This window comes from Pezoporus wallicus, unplaced genomic scaffold (genome assembly GCF_028554395.1).
Source record: "Pezoporus wallicus isolate ANWC-B61680 ecotype Strahan unplaced genomic scaffold, APGP_CSIRO_Pwel_v1 contig_6923, whole genome shotgun sequence".
NCBI classification, from domain to species: Eukaryota; Metazoa; Chordata; class Aves; order Psittaciformes; family Psittacidae; genus Pezoporus; species Pezoporus wallicus.
The window spans coordinates 2,367,913-2,384,006 of NW_026637289.1; the positions used below are offsets into that span (position 1 = coordinate 2,367,913).

General features: G+C 38.0%; 1 protein-coding gene across 3 annotated transcripts in view; it reads right to left on the reverse strand.

The window, feature by feature from the left end:
• Positions 1–16,094, reverse strand: part of PDSS2 (decaprenyl diphosphate synthase subunit 2) — a 119,318-nt gene that overhangs the window by 71,405 nt on the left and 31,819 nt on the right. The gene's annotated exons all lie outside the window — the stretch shown is intronic.

Below are 16,094 nucleotides of genomic sequence, written 5' to 3' on the forward strand. Positions count from 1 at the left end.
CTTGCACGTGTAAATTTGGAGTCAAAAAGAAACTGCCACCAAATATGTATCTGTTGAAAGCAATTCTAAATGACCACTTAGGTACACCACCTCAGAAATCAACTTATTTCAAAGCAAGCTTAGTTTTCCTTTTTCACTGTAATGTCTCCAATTGCATTCTTTCTTTGTCAAATGCTTTCTAGTTCACATGTTCATCGATTAGGCTAAATCACTAGAAGAGGAGACGACACATTCCAGATGCTATTAAATTTCTAAACTTATTTCCAATAAATAAGAGCCCTTATCTCTGATATAATAGAAATTATTTGTTAAAACAAATCATACAAAGAACTACATCACAAATTACCAAGCACTTCAACTCATTTTATTCCAGAGTATAATTTTGAAGGAAATCAAAACAGAACTGTCTTTGCAACATCTGAATTAAAATTTAAGATGTTGATCTTGGAAGTGTTTCAACAAAGAAAACAGTGGATGCAACCTAAAATTTCATCTGGATTTTTTCATTACATCTACACCACTTTACAAGGCAAGAATACCTTCAGTATACTATTTCATTTACATGGACACATAAACATTAACAAGTCATAATTTAAATGGCTCCCTTCTGTGTGAAAGTTCCTCTGCTACTGCAAATAAAATCTTGACTTTTTTTCTTGAGTCTTTACAGCCTGTTCTACAGTGACAGGAAAAAGGTCCAAACTATATGGTCTAGGAGGAGAATGGTAGGGTCCACCTAGGGAACTGGTGCTAGACAGCTACTGAGCTTGAACTGGAGCTAGAGAGCTACTGAGCTTGATCTTCACACCTGCATTGATTTGAAGTGAATACTTCCTTCTTCACAGAAGCCCTGAGCTCAGACTCTGTGCAGCTACATCCTAGAAATGCCACTAGCAATTAACATTAAGAGGAGGCCAGCGTGGCTTTCTACAACTCACATTTGTAGCCCTGGGAGGGTCTAATTAGCCAAACAAGGCCATGACTTCTTGCCCACATCCTATTTGCTTCATCTGCAGACTATCAGGATGCTCACCCAGGACAAGTTAGGTGTGACATGTAAGCCCAGTAGCACAGCATGCCAGACTCCAGCAAAATGCTCTCCACTTACTTGGTAGAGAAAGTACCAAGTTCTGCTGAAGTTCCAAGAAAGAGTGTAAGTGTATATGGCTTCAGACAGTTATAGAGTTGGGCTGAACTAAGCTGAGGTTCTAAGAACTAAGTGGATACCAACAGGCACAGACAAAGCTGAAATTTAGCCAAAAGCAAGCACCAGCCACCAATCTTAATCTACAATAATGCAATTAAGCATTAGACTCTCAACAAAGCACTAAAATGCAAAAAGCAATTAATACATTACCTTGCTAGCTATCTTAAAATAAACTGATTAATATGTTTCTGAAAATTAGGAGAACATGGGTGATCAATATTTTAGTGGAAGACATTCAGCACAGGTTTTAGCACTTTAGTTAAGGCTCAAGTTCTTGAGGAGAAACCACAGAGCCACCAGATCCCACTTCTTTGATCCTCAAAGAGCCTTTAAAAAAAGGCAAACCAAACAAACAGAAAAACCCCAAAACCAAACAAACAAAACATCCAAACAAAAACACCAAACCCCAGCAACAATCCTGACTAAACCAGCCTAAAAAACAGTGAAAGGAAGATGCTATATATAAGGGCTCACTTCCCTAAGCAAAAGTGATTTCTTGAAGATCAGTCCCCCAGTACTTCCCAACCACTCAAGCCTAAGAAAGTCTGCACAGCTCAGGTCTCTTCCCAAGAGCACACACTGCAGTCCTACAATGGGAACCTTTATTCTTTTTATGAGGTACATATAGTGAGGGAATTTGAGGAGGGGACAGCTGCTTGCCTTCATCATATTGTGAATTTATAACTTGCATACCTTTATTCTCACCAAGTAGAGAAATAAATAGTTCTTTTCTTACCATGTTCCAATCTACAGTTAACAGAACGTAGCCAAAACAGTTAAACACTGAAAACTCTACATAGATTTCTAAAGTCAGAGCCACAGTGAACATCAAACTACACAGGAAAAAAAAAAAAAATACATATAATGAATAATATATAGCGTGTGTACATCCTGTATACAGAATTCCTAATTGTTTGTGGTGGTGTAAGTACTTCTCTGGCTTGAACTTCAGTTGACCACATTACTCACAACCACATAGGTTATGCAGATGATGCAACTATGTACAAATGTATTTCTTCAACACTATTTACAATTCCATTATTTTTAAAGAACAGTGGTTTTTGGAAAAAAGTTGCTTTTTTCTACATACGTATGATGGTAAAAGGAAAGCACCTTATTAAATGTATGATCCTTTGAGAATTGAATAACACTTTTTTTTTTCTTAAGAAAGAAACGAAAATGTAGCAAATTATGGGTGATACTTTTAACAATCAGGACACTTTGGTTTTTCATGCCTGGTGCTCTACAGCTTGCCAAGACACAAACTATTACAGAGGCAGAGAAGAAAGGTGTTCACCACAGGATCATACAGCACTGGCTTAAAATAAGCCACTGCCTAAACAGACACCACTAGAAGTGAAGCACTACAGTACTTTTACCTGCTTCAGACTGGGGGAGGAACAGAAGAAAATTACCTGTGCTGAATATACTCAAAACTGTTTCATAGCAATAGTAAGAACAAGTGTTCAAGAGCTGTTCAGGGGGCTTGAGACACCACTAGCAAGGAATGCCTTGCATTCTTAGCAGAAAATTATTAATGAGAAGTGCAGCTGTGGGTGGGAGGGAAGAACAGGACATAAAAATCAGATAGTGTAATACTAAGGGGAAGCATGTATATCATTTCTACACCTAATCATATAGCCTATATGTTACATATGGTTCGGATGTAATTTTAGAAAGGATTTTCTATGAATTACCAAACCAGTAGTCAAAGTCTAACTCCATTCAAAACATGACTGAAGTTGTGTTACTGACATGTAACATATCCACACTAAAGCAAACAGCATTAGACTTGAAACAAAGCCTACTGTGATCATCCTTTAGTCACTAGAAACTACTGCAGCTACTTGACATGGCTTCAGGGGTCACATTCACATTCTGAATTAAGCTCCCAAGAGATATTCTGCACAAGTAGCAGCTACCCAAAAGTCTTCCAGATGGTGCAATTAGTCTTGATGGGTATGTGACAGGACACAGGTGCCTCTAGGGAAAAAAGTGAACTAAAACCAACCCAAGTGAAATTGTGCACACAGAAAAAGATGCATCAAGCTGACACTCTCTTGGAAAACCTCTGCTAAACACCACAAGTACATGCCTAGGGTACCCAAAAAAGTAGTATTAGCACAATTTTGCCGTTCCGAGTTACAGGCTGAGTATCTTGCAAACTACATCATCCTCAGGGGACTGCATGCCAAAAAAGGTAGGAAAGTCAAACAATTCTACAATTCAGTTTTGCAAAAGATTATTTTTTTTTTTAAATAACAAGAGGGGAGAGAGCATGTACTCTAGATATTATCCATGTGACAGAACAACCCATTTGAAAACTAGCAGATTCACAGTTTTAAGTACAGAACAGCGTTCACAGAAAAAAATCATCTTGCAGCACAGGGGACACTTCTAACTCTGAACATGCGTACTATGACACTGTACAGGCACAAGAGACTCACACCACCCACTCAAGCAATGACACTGGCTAATAGCTAATGTGCTGCAAATTACACCTCCTACTACCAGGGTCCGTCTGCTACAGAGAATAAATCAAGCAAACATGAGCATTTTGATGCTTTGTGTATTTTTCCACATGTGCAGCCATTTCAGCAGACTTCACAGTTAAAATATCAACCTCCAATAAATGTCAGGTTTAACTTCATCAGTAATTTAAGATTTCATTTTGTTTTACAAAACACAGCTAATGTTCTTAACAGTTTTTTTTTGTTGCTTGTTTTTTTTTCCCATTAAACTCTGAAAGTAAACAATAGAGAAGAAACACAGCAAATACAACAGTTACTGTAAGGGAGAGATGGACATGGGGGAAATTTCATGGGTGTTAAAATGACAAAGCACAAGCAACTGTGAAGTCAACTGACTGCAAGTAGGTGTAGCAGAAGAGGGCACACAACAGTACTAGTTGAGATGTAACCACTAAGAATACAGAAAACAAATTTCCCATAAAATGGACATAGTAAGATATTTTGGAAGTGTCAGAGAGGGGTTGTTAAATGTTTAGCCAAATGTTTTTAGTATCTCCCAAATGTCCTGCTCATGACAGAAGCAAAGAGCTGTGGGATTTACAGCTTTCATCAGTTACCCCAGCAAGCCAGTGGAGTCCCTCTATCATTGCCCATGTGCATCCTCTAGCCACTGGCCTGCTGGTAGCAGCTTAAGTGAACAGACCCATCCTCCTCACATCCTCTGGTGATTTTGCCTTTCCTTTCCATGCATTTTATTGAAGGTGTCCCACTGACAAAAACCAATCATCTTATTTTGGGTCATATATGAGCTCTGTTCAGTTACAAACGGAAAGAAAACAGGGAGAAATATGGGCTGGTGATCAGCCGTTTTTCTACCTTCCCACTTCAGATGTCAAACAAAAGGAGGGGAAAAATCACCTTTTCACACAGCTCTAATAAAAAGCAGCTGGGAAAGTCTGTAAGCCAACCAAAATCAATTATGTTGATGAAGATTTATAAGCCTAGAATAATGCCATTGAAAACACAGGCTAGTTTTAGGCTGTTCTGAAAAAGAAACCCCTCTATTCAAACTGACAATCCTGATGTGACAATATAAACACAGATTTAAATCCATAACTCCTCAGGGAAAATAACATCTCTTTTGCTCAATACAGAAGAGTTATCAGGATGCAGTCATGGTTACTTTTGCAGGTAAATAAAAAAAAAATTAAACCAAACACTGAAAAAAAAACCCAAACCAAAACAAAAACCAAAACCCAAACACTCCACCTTTTTAAAATTAATTATAACTCACAAATCTATATCTAGCAACTAGCAGTAACACATGGAACTATTCAGCAAGATTGTTCATCATTAGAAATGCAAGAGTTCTACAAGCCTCAGGGCTTTCATCCCATTAGCTTTATTAATGACTTGTCAGAAGTAAATAAGAGAATAGTCTCCAACATACTCATTTTTTAAATGGATGTTAAACCACTGTATTATAGATGCACTTCTCTGAATCACAGGATTCACTATATTACCATAGGACCATACTCAAACATGCATACATTTACATACTCAGAGCATTCAACTTTATGTATTTGGTGTATGCTAACAGCAGCCTACAGTGACTTATTTTCACCTGCTACTCGAGTTTCAAGTACATATGCAATATATACTTGGACTTCTGCACAACATACCTTCAGATCATATTAAAAACCCTGTTCTATTCCAGTGTCCACAGCCAGATCTGTAGAGGGGAATCTGCCTTGTCATGACACAGTTTTGATCACGGTTCAGAAGGAAGGGAGAAGAAAATGTTACTTCAAATGGGGGTAACAGAATTTAAAAATGGGATTTAAATTAAATATCCAGCTGTCAGGAAATGACAGAAGGAGGGATACTCTGAAACCCATGAGCCATCTCAAACACCCACTGGAGACTGCAGATAAGAACATGTGCATTTCAGAAACTTACTCCTGGGCTTGGACAGCTAAAGGGCCTGGTGCATATGAAAAGTAAGTTTTGGGGTTGGTGGAATTTACCTCAAAAGCAGGGTTGTGATAGGGATGGGGCTCATTACTGTTATATAACAATCTAGTAATTAAAGGGGTTTATCCAGTAAGAGCAGATCTGAGTAATGGTTTGGCCAGGCCTGGGGGAGTCGATGTTTCTGCTCCACTTTGCAGGAAGGTAGCAGGTTACAGGGGATGTCTTTGTAATAGCACTCCTGCTGTCTGCCTCTGAGCAAACAAGAGGTCTCAACCCATTCGCTTTGTGAAGCCAATCACAAAGAAACACAAGATTTCACTGGCAAAAAAAAAAAAAAGGGCTCTGGTGTGAGCCTGTCTGCCCTGGCTCTTCATCCAAAACCAAATAAATAAGTAAGTAAAAGGCAATTTTTAAGTAGTGTGGCCTTTGCTTATGATACAAAGTAACCTTTGAGTAACTTTGACCATTACACAGTGTGATGCTTGGTTAGTCAAGACCATGCCAAGATGGTAACTTAATCACAGGCAGAAGAAGTATGGTTGTGGCCCAGCGAGAAAGCACTTGCCTAAAAATTACTCACTTCTATAGGCGCAGTTACTGAATAACTTACATAGGCAATGTCGTATCTCTGCTTCCATTTGGCTGGTCTTGGTCTTAAGAATCCTCAATGAATTACAACCAAGGCTTTCACTTGAAAAACAGGCCTCAAAATTCACAGTTCCAAAAAAGCTGCAGCATTTTTCAGGGTGCAAAGAACTGTATAGATTTGGGTCACTTTCCTTGTATTTATGAAATTGCAGACGCCTACTCAGCTAGGGAGAGTGAGTAAAGATCACTCAACATACACTTAAAATACAGCCTGTATGAAATTTAGGTATTCAGGTGTTTCAGAAATCCATATAAAGGTGTGTCTTTAAAATATCAAATATATTCTTCACAAACTGAATAGAAACCTAACTAATAAGGTCTTAGTTGCTTTATCCTGGAAGAAGTTTGCAGGAACATACCTTCTAGAACAGGAAGGTCCTAAGGGGAGCTTCGAAGGTTCTTTCCAACCTGAGTGACTCCATTAGAAGAGAAAATGGCTGTTCAGTCTTCACAGGTTTTGCTTACAAGGAGAAACATTTCTTAACTAAAGGTGAAAAATTCCACGCAAAATTTCATCACTCCGTTACTTATTAAATGTGATTTTTGAGAGACTATGAGTGAGGAAAACTATGCTTAGAATGACAGCAGGTGCACAGACCTTGGGGTCAATGGCGTCGTTCCCAGGACTAATTTATCGCAAGAGGAAGTCTTAGGACATAACTTTCTGAAGGATTTCTAGCTGCTACACGTACCTATTTCTTTCAGCTTTAGTATACATCCTACATATTGTACTGATTTCAGGAAGAAAATTCCAAACACCTTTTAAACATAGCAGTGATAACAAAAGACAGGCCATTCTAGGCAACTATAGAAGTCAGAAGGTTAAATAAAATTGTGGAGATTCAAATGGGCATGATACCAAAAACATGAAATCTCATCATAAAGACGAAGTTTAAGAACCTACAGGGTTTTGGGCAGGTGCAAAGCAATATACTTGGCCTTGGTTCATTGTACTTCAGCATTTACAGCTCCTAGAAATCAATACTGCCCTTCAAATTCTTGAAAGAAGAAAAACCAAACCTGTTTTCCCTGCAGCCTGTGTAACCCTGTTTAGACACTCTTGTCAGTCTACTATTCACTGCTAGTAGGTCTAATGGGTTTCCTAAAGGCAGAGGTTATTTGAATCATTGCGACAAAGATCAGTTACATATTTGTGTATTATTTTACAAGCTTTTTGATGAATTTCCTTTAGGACATATTACCTCTAGAATCAATTGGAGTAGCTTCTGTTAAAAGAAACAACAAAGAAAACCATTCTAATCTCCCATTTTTCTGCAAAATTTATGACCAGCTGAGAATTAAGAAGAAAAAGTTTTGCTTGGTAAGAAGAGAACCACCAGCTTTTCCATTTGAATGAAGATGCACAGCAACAATTTGCAAATAGAGCTTCAGAAGAAGTCATTTTAGGTTGCATGGTCATTTAAGATCTTGAAACAGCTATGGACATGGGGAAAAAAAAAAAAAAAATCACTATACAAATAAAGGGCAGCTATAATCAGACATCTCAAATATATTGATTAGTCAGGAAAAAAATATTTTAAATAATTCTACCCTCCACCCATCAGATCTTATGAGCGGTAGGAGCAAGGCAAAAGAGACTACCTTAAGGATGACACTAAAGACACCACACAGAAAACAAACCACCAAAACATATTTTTAAACCAACTGTCAGTCTCTGCTGTTTTTCCTGGTCAGTGTTTGCTTGATCTTGGAATGTGATGTGGATAGCAGGCAAGCTAATACCAAAAAATGCAGTTAATGTCTGAGTGCAATTACCCTGACCAGCAGTAGCTTGCAGGTCTGGCACCCTTATTTTTCTAACCACAAATACTTAGACAGAAGCCTAATTTTTGTGTGTCTGATTTCTCCATCAATATTTACTTTATTTAAACTTTCTGGGAGGTCTAGCACCCCACTGCCAACTAATATCGAGAGGTCTGCTCTAGCACAAGACTACCTTTTTGAAAACAGGCTCTCTCAGACACAGGAATATTCTGCTAAGTGAAAAGCAATACAACTATTTTGGAAGAGTTCTGTGAATGACAGAACTAAGATTAGCTTCACAAGGCTAATGAATTCAGACACCTCTGGAGGTCCAGTGTCACTTTGGCAATATTGTAATTGTAAAGTCTGTCATAAAAACGTATTTTGCATTAAATAAACTCTACTTGGGAAATGGAACAATGAAATAGGTCAACTCCTGGCCATTATCTCACACTGAAAATGCTCGCAGCATGTTTTACAAATGGATGAAACAAAATTACGTACTCAACAATATTTCTAAATAACAACTTAACTGATCTTCAGCGTTATTCAGATGAATTCTGAATTACAAATATTTACTCCTTAAAAACACTGAAGGCTCTTTATTAGTAATGAAAAAGAGGTCCAAATTCTATGCTTCAGTGGATTGTTCTCACTTAAAATAAGCAGTTTAAGCCAAATACACACCAAAAGTTCTGTAAATACAAATCTTCCTTTTAAACAGAAATAAACAGAAATGGTTTTAAGTGGCTGAAAAACAACCAGCACCATTAGTCAAAATGCAGCATCTCTACATGTGTCACTACCTACTGGAGTTCAGTGGATACACAGAGCAGAAGCCTTTTGTAAAGCAGCAGAGGGAAAAAACACCTTAAAACCCAGTGGGGAATTAGGACAGAATGCAAGGCAGCTATACGTATGTATGGTCACAAATGGAAAGAAATATAAATACTCCTACATACTATGACAAATGTATATGCATCTAAATACTGTACAATGAGGGCTTTTCAATGGTTTATTAAAAAAAAAAAAATTAAGCCAACAGTAGAGAATACAGCCAAGCCTAGACCGTAACTCTTACCAGTATTACCTTCATTTGATGTTTTTCTCTAAATTACTGATTCTAGAGAGTTTCTTTTCAGTCACACTCAGGTAGTAGACTCTGATAATTAAAATTAATCTGGGTTTTTACTCAGGTAAGAGTATTTTTAACGTGACCTCCACCCCAAATCCATAGTTCTCACTCCACTGTGTCAATAGCACAGTCAGCCTTGTATGCCTGAACAAGGCATGTTCCTTTTACAAAGATGAACGTAAAACCCCAAAAATATCTGTCCCTCTTTTCCTGGATCATTGCTAAGCATCTAAGTTCACTAAGTTACCATTGGCATGCTTTAAATTTATGAAGTTCTGAAAGAGGATATAGTGCAAAATACTGAAAGCATTTTACAGCAGAGCAACTGCTAGGAAAAAACAAATATCCCTGGAAAACTTTAGAGATTTTCAATTATTTTTCCCCCAGAAAAGACAAGATTTTAGAAAGCTTGAGATTTTAAGCAAACACTTGTGGTTTTGGAAATGCTGGTTTCCATAGCAACCAGTAAGGTCTTCTTTATATAGCATTATAAACAGATGGTAAAGACCAGTCATGTTTGCTTCTTTGCCAACATACCAACAGAACTGCTGTACTACTCTATCTCATGTATTAGAGTTATTAAGTAACTTGGGTATTTGAGCAACAAAATCTACAAATCAGACTTGCTTAACTAGCATGGTTTTTTCCATAAACACATGAAGATTCTCAACAGTAAAGTCACTGTCGTCTAAATAGATTCCTTTGGCAAAGGTTTTTATAAATGTTTTCTCAGCACTTGCCACGCAGGGTACTTTACTGCCACAAATATGAATCTGACAGGGATTAAAATAATGAATTCAAACAGGAAACAGAAATGTAACTATATTTACACCCACTGGTTTTAAAGTACTTTAGAATTAAGTTTTTGTTATAACATATTGAGAATTATTGAGAGAAAATGTAGCAAACTGTAAACTCCCCCTCAATATGTCATAATAAGCAGAGGTTGTTCTTGCAGGTGATCTGTAAAATAAATAAAAGATCTCTTTGCATTTTAATCCTTCAGTTGTAGCTATGGCACATCATGTACAAGATGGCTGGAAGCATCCAGACAATTTCATTTGGTACCTTTCTGGAAAGGTCTGAAGCACTACTAGCAATAAAACTAACACATATCTTTGTCATGGCATCCAGCTTATTCCTTCAGAGTTTTAGCTGCTTAATATGTTTACTGCCATAAATAAATAAATAAGTATAGCAAAGGCAGAAGCAGAACTCCCATGGGGTTTACTGACTGCATCTATCACCTGCATTCTAACCAGATTATAAATTATTATAAAACTATTGAAAATATCAGTAATTCTGATCTAATTCACACTGAAATTCATGTCATTTCAATCAGTGCTTACACATAAAGCTCCTACAAAATAGTTAACAAAAATAAACAGTAGAGAATTTGTAAAGTTTGCTGTGTTTTTCACTAAGCAGTAACATCTCAAGGACAGATGCAGTATCTAAAAACTTTTCTTTACCCCAAATTGAAATTTCCAGGCCCACTCCTATCCAATCTGCTACCAATATCACAGCAGCTATCACTAGTAAGTTTGAGATTAAAAAAAAAAATCCCCACACAACCCAAAGCTCTCAAAACCCCCACAACTTCATAAAACAACCAATAATACATTTTGCAAAAGTGTGAACTACTAGATGTGAACATGTTTGGCAAAGATCAAGAGGATAACAAGCACTCAACATGCACAGAGAAGCCAGAAACGAACTAGGGTATGGATGAGAAGTCTTCCATCACCAGCTAGGTAAGTACACAGTTTTTGTGTTGCCAGTTTTGTATTTATCCATTTGATACCAAGCAAGTGATGCACAAGTAAAAATTAACAGTGGGGTCCATTCTGTCAAAATCCTAACAGTGCTTAAACTGTAGATATCTAACACTACTTAGCATAAAATCCCTAGCTGTGTTTGGTTGAACAAACTGTTCAGAAGTACACATTCAGATGACAAGCAGCCCCTGTTGGTGTCTATGCCTTCCATAATCAACCTTTGAACAACATTTCAGCAATACCAATACCAATCAGAAGTGATCAACATTTCAGCAATACCAATACACTTTTGTTATTTTAGGATACCGTTGTTCTCCCACTGGCTACACCAAAACTCACCATTACATCCTCCAGGTGATTTAGCTCCACCATAGCATAAATCCAGTGTTAATCTTTATGTATGGTATATAAACTTGATCAATATCAGGTGGAAGAGAATGAAGTTAGGAAACATTTAGACAAAGCAGATGTGTACAAGTCAATGGGATGTACCCACAAGTGCTAAAGAAACTACATGGTATTACTGCCAGGTTAATCAATCATAAAAAGTTAGAATCATAGAGTACTAGGGTGGAAGGGACCTTAAGGATCATCTGGTCCAACCTTTCGAGGCAAAGCATGACCTAGACTAGATATCCCAGCACCCTTGTCCAGCCAAATCTTAAAATGATTCGGCGTTGGAAAAATTACTTCCCTGCAGAGATTATTCCAATGGGTGATTGTTCTCACTGTAGAACAATTTTTCTTGAGTCCAGCCAGAAACTCCGTAATATTTAAAAAGTCACGGTGATCAGGGGAGGTTCCCAAGGACGACAAGAAAGCAACTGTCACTTCCACCCTCAAGAAGAACAAGGAAGAAGCTGGAAAAAACAAGGAGAGCTGGAAGTACGCAGATAGAGGTAAAACCTTTAATTATCATTCCAAATAAATAAATGAGATTTCAATTTAACAGAGCCCTTATAAAGGGGTGTCAAACCAGAACAAGCACTATGAAAGGAGCCTAAACTTCAGCCTGGCAACAATACAGAACACCCACAAATTTGAAATGGGGTGGGGAGGAAAAGGCAAAGACATATTTTTGTATCATTCAGAAGGATTCCTGGCTTCATGTGTCACATAAAAAAACGCAGCCCTCACAACAACTGCACCCTACTGGGATCAGCACTGTTTAATATCTTTGTGGGTGACACAGACACTGGGATCAAGTGCACTCTCAGCAAGTTTGCCAATCGCACCAAGCTATGTGGTATGTTCAACACAATGGAGGGAAGGAATGCCATCCAGAGGGACCCTGATATGCTTAAGAGGTGGGCCTGTGCAAACCTCAAAGTTCAACAAGTACAAGTTCAAGGTCTTGTGCCTGGGTCAGGGCAATCTCAAGAACAAATACAGCATGGGAGGATGGACTGGAATCAGCCTTTGGGAGAAGGACTTGGGGGTGTTGGCTGAGGAAAAGAAAAACATGATCTGGCAATGTGAGTCTGCAGCCAAGGAAGCCAACCATGTCCTGGGCTGCATCAGAAGAAGTGTGACCAACGGGTCAAGGGAGGTGATTTTCCCCACCTACTCTGCTCTCGTGAGACCCCCACCTGGTGCAGTGCATTCAGCTCTGGGCCCTCCAACATAAGAAGGACACAGACTTGATGGAGCAAGTCCAGAGGAGGGCCACAAAGATGTTCAGCCTGGAAAAGAGAAGGCTTTGGGGAGGCCTTAGAACAGCTTCAAGTACCTAAAGGGGGCCCGCAAAAAAGCTGGAGAAACTTTTTAAAAGGGCATGTAGTAACAAGACAAGGGTGGATGACTTTAAGTTGAAAGAAGGTAGGCTGAGATTAAATATAAGGAATAAATTCTTTACTGTGAGAGTGGTAAGACACTGGCACAGGTTGCCCAGAGAAGCTGTGGCTGCCCATCTCTGGCAGTGTTCAAGACCAGGCTGGATGGGGTTTTGAACAACTTGGTCTAGTGGAAGGTGTCCCTGCCCATGGCAGGGGGTTGGAACTGGATGAGCTTTAAGGTCCCTTTTGACCCAAACTGTTCTATGATTCTATGAAAAAGGGCAATTTCAAAACAGGACACCAACACAAAGAAGAGATGGAGCTGCAGTACTGAAGGTATGCAGTTCAGTACTGTTTCTGTGTTGCTGACCACCTCAGTTTTTCCCAGACTGCTGGTGCCAGAGTCTGGAGGGCAACTTCAGGAACTTAATCTGTAGGAATTACTGCAGTTCATGAGAGAAACCTGGCAAGTAGAAGCAGTACTGGAATGTGAAGCAGGAACCTCATTTCTCCCCACAGAAGCGGCCTTCACTGCATGGCAAACAAGTGGAAAGCAGCCCTGCTAACAGGGGAAAAAAAGAGCCAAACAGAACAGCCAAAACGTAGGGCACCACACTAAAATGTCATTCTTGGAGCAGAAGCAAGAACGAAAAGAAAAATGAAAAATGAATGACATACCAGACTTGTCAATTTGTTTTAAAGAAGTGTATCTAGCATTTCAGGTACCTACTCTACAAGAATGATTGTTTTTCACTATTCAAATCAGGCAACCATGGAAAAAAAAAATCCAAGACATTGTAAAAAGAAATAGAAGAATCTTTTCAGGCAACCTGAAGATAAAGATTTTTCCAAGGCCCACCACCTAGTGAAAACTGAAGGTAGCTCAAGGTGAAGCTGCCAGAAGCAAAATTAAGAGTCACAAGGAAGGAAATTTAAAGTCACTGATCTAATCCTACTCGAAGAGATAGAGACAAAGAAAAATTAAATGCTACACTCTGACAAAGAAATACTGCACTGATATTAAACCCTTGCGAAGACAAAGTGGAGGAGAATGAAGAGAGAGAAGCCTTTGCTGGTGACATGGAGGGAGATAACCAATGTTTTTCTATTATGTAGATTATCCAGGTGTACCTGATATTTTATTCTAACCTGGCACACACTTTGCCATGTAGCTCACAATACTAAAAGTTTGTACTGACAGTAACTCAGAATAGGATGGGCATTTTCAGCAGTAGCTTGGTATTAGACAAATTCTGATAAAATTTGTAACAGGAGGTATGTAAACTCAAATTCCTACAGGACATACAGCTTAATTTGAGTATCTTTTTCTGCTTTAAAGATCTGAAAGAATGTTTCTGCTTAACACTTACTGCAATTGAACACTGCAACATAAATATCTATACTTTTATCCTAAAAAGAAAAAACAAAAAATATTTCTAATTTGTCTGGAACGAAGAGTAACAAAATGCTACTTGCAGCCACACAATGTAATGCTATCCAAACCAACAACACCCTGCTGACAAAAGATGTCAGATGCTTCTGAATGTAATTCTACATTCAAAAGCAAACTGTTACTACTGTCGATGGCAAAAGGAACTCGTGGAAAGATACATCTCGCTGAAAACTATGACAACTCCCAGGCTTTTTTTTCTTTCGAGTGTATTGACATTTCAGAAAAAAAAAAAATAAAAAAAAAAATCAGCAAATACAATTATGGGAAAAGAGACAATGATTTCCAGTATCCCACTTATTTTATCTTTTAGCTCTTCCACTACATAAGCCAACTCTGGAATGAAACAGAAATACCTTTTCAGGACCACCTCTAGCAATGCACTCAAAAAAATTAAAGCAAATCCCTAAAAAAAAGAAAAAAAAAAAGAAAGTGGTTCAGGCAAATCACCACCACCTTCAGAAAAACAAAAATGCTCCAGAGAACCTGTAACAATTGCACAGAATGGGCAGTGCTACCTCTCATCTGCAGAAAAAATTATACAAAAAGAAAAAAAACCAAATACTGGATTTCAGGATCTTTTTTAACTTTCACCCTAAACTTAGCAGCTTTTATGGAACAGTTTTTCCCAAATGATATTTTGTCAATATTAATATAGTGCTGACTTGCAGAAACAAATTAACAAGTTGCCTGTTAACATTGGTTTTCCCTCCACCAGCTGTCCAGCTGATACTTTAGCTAAACACCAACTATGCCTGACCTCAGTTCACAAGACAGTGGAAAAGACAAAATCCAACGTACTCATTGCCTGATGTGCCATGACTTGATTAATCATACTAAATACATTCGGCTTATGACATGTAATTGCAAACATTCCCATAAGTAAATCTGAATGGGTGTGAAGAGAGCTCTACCTTCTCAGCACAACTGTACAGCCTTGAAACTCTCACTTTATGTCTGCTTCATGCTGTGAGATTTTAGAAATAGCCACTTTGTAGTACTCAAAAAATCATTCAATTAATTGAGGACCTTATGCTTGACATGATGAATGAAATACTCTCTACATAGTTTCAGTTTGGTGAGAAAAAAAAACCAACAAACCAACGTTAAGATTGTGTGCTCCATATTTTAAATTTATGATGAGTGCCAGTCTGTTCTATTCTTCTATTTGGCTATCTTCGGTCAAAACAATACAGTGCATTCAAGTAAAATTTTCTTATCATTACACTGCACATAAGGATGCTATTTATTATATCTAATGTATAGAAGTGCAACTACTAAGTTTCTTTCAGAAGACAAACATTAAGGCAAAACTTTGGCAGAAAATGTTTCTAAGATACACAACATTGGAAAGTAACACATTTTCCAAAATTTAAAACATATTTTAAAAATTAAGAAATAAAGCATGACAAAAGAGATAAAGAAAGAATGTTCTTTTCTACTATATTACCTTACACCTGAAGAATAGAAGTTAACTTTGGATCATAGTCAAAGTCCTTCTGGCAAACTTGCTCAACTTTCACCAAAAATCCAGTAGTCCAGTTATATTTTTTCTGCAGTTTGCTGGCAAAGTTCTTAAGTATTACAAACTGTGCTCCCCTACTATGCCAACAGCAGGATACATTTTAATACTATGAGGAACAATATGCACTTCCCTGGGGATTTGTTAGCATAAGAGAAAACGAAAAAGGTCATTCTCATAAGTGAGCCTAATTTGCACATACAAGCCTGCAGCCAAGGAATATGTTTGTGTGCTATGACTGTTTTTCCCCCATCCCACTAAACATTTTTTTCCTTCTTTACTCAAGTTAAGCACACTTCATCTGTGATTGCAATTTTCCATTGAAAAAAAGCGTATGTAAGATGAGCTGTAAAATTACAGGATCATAAAA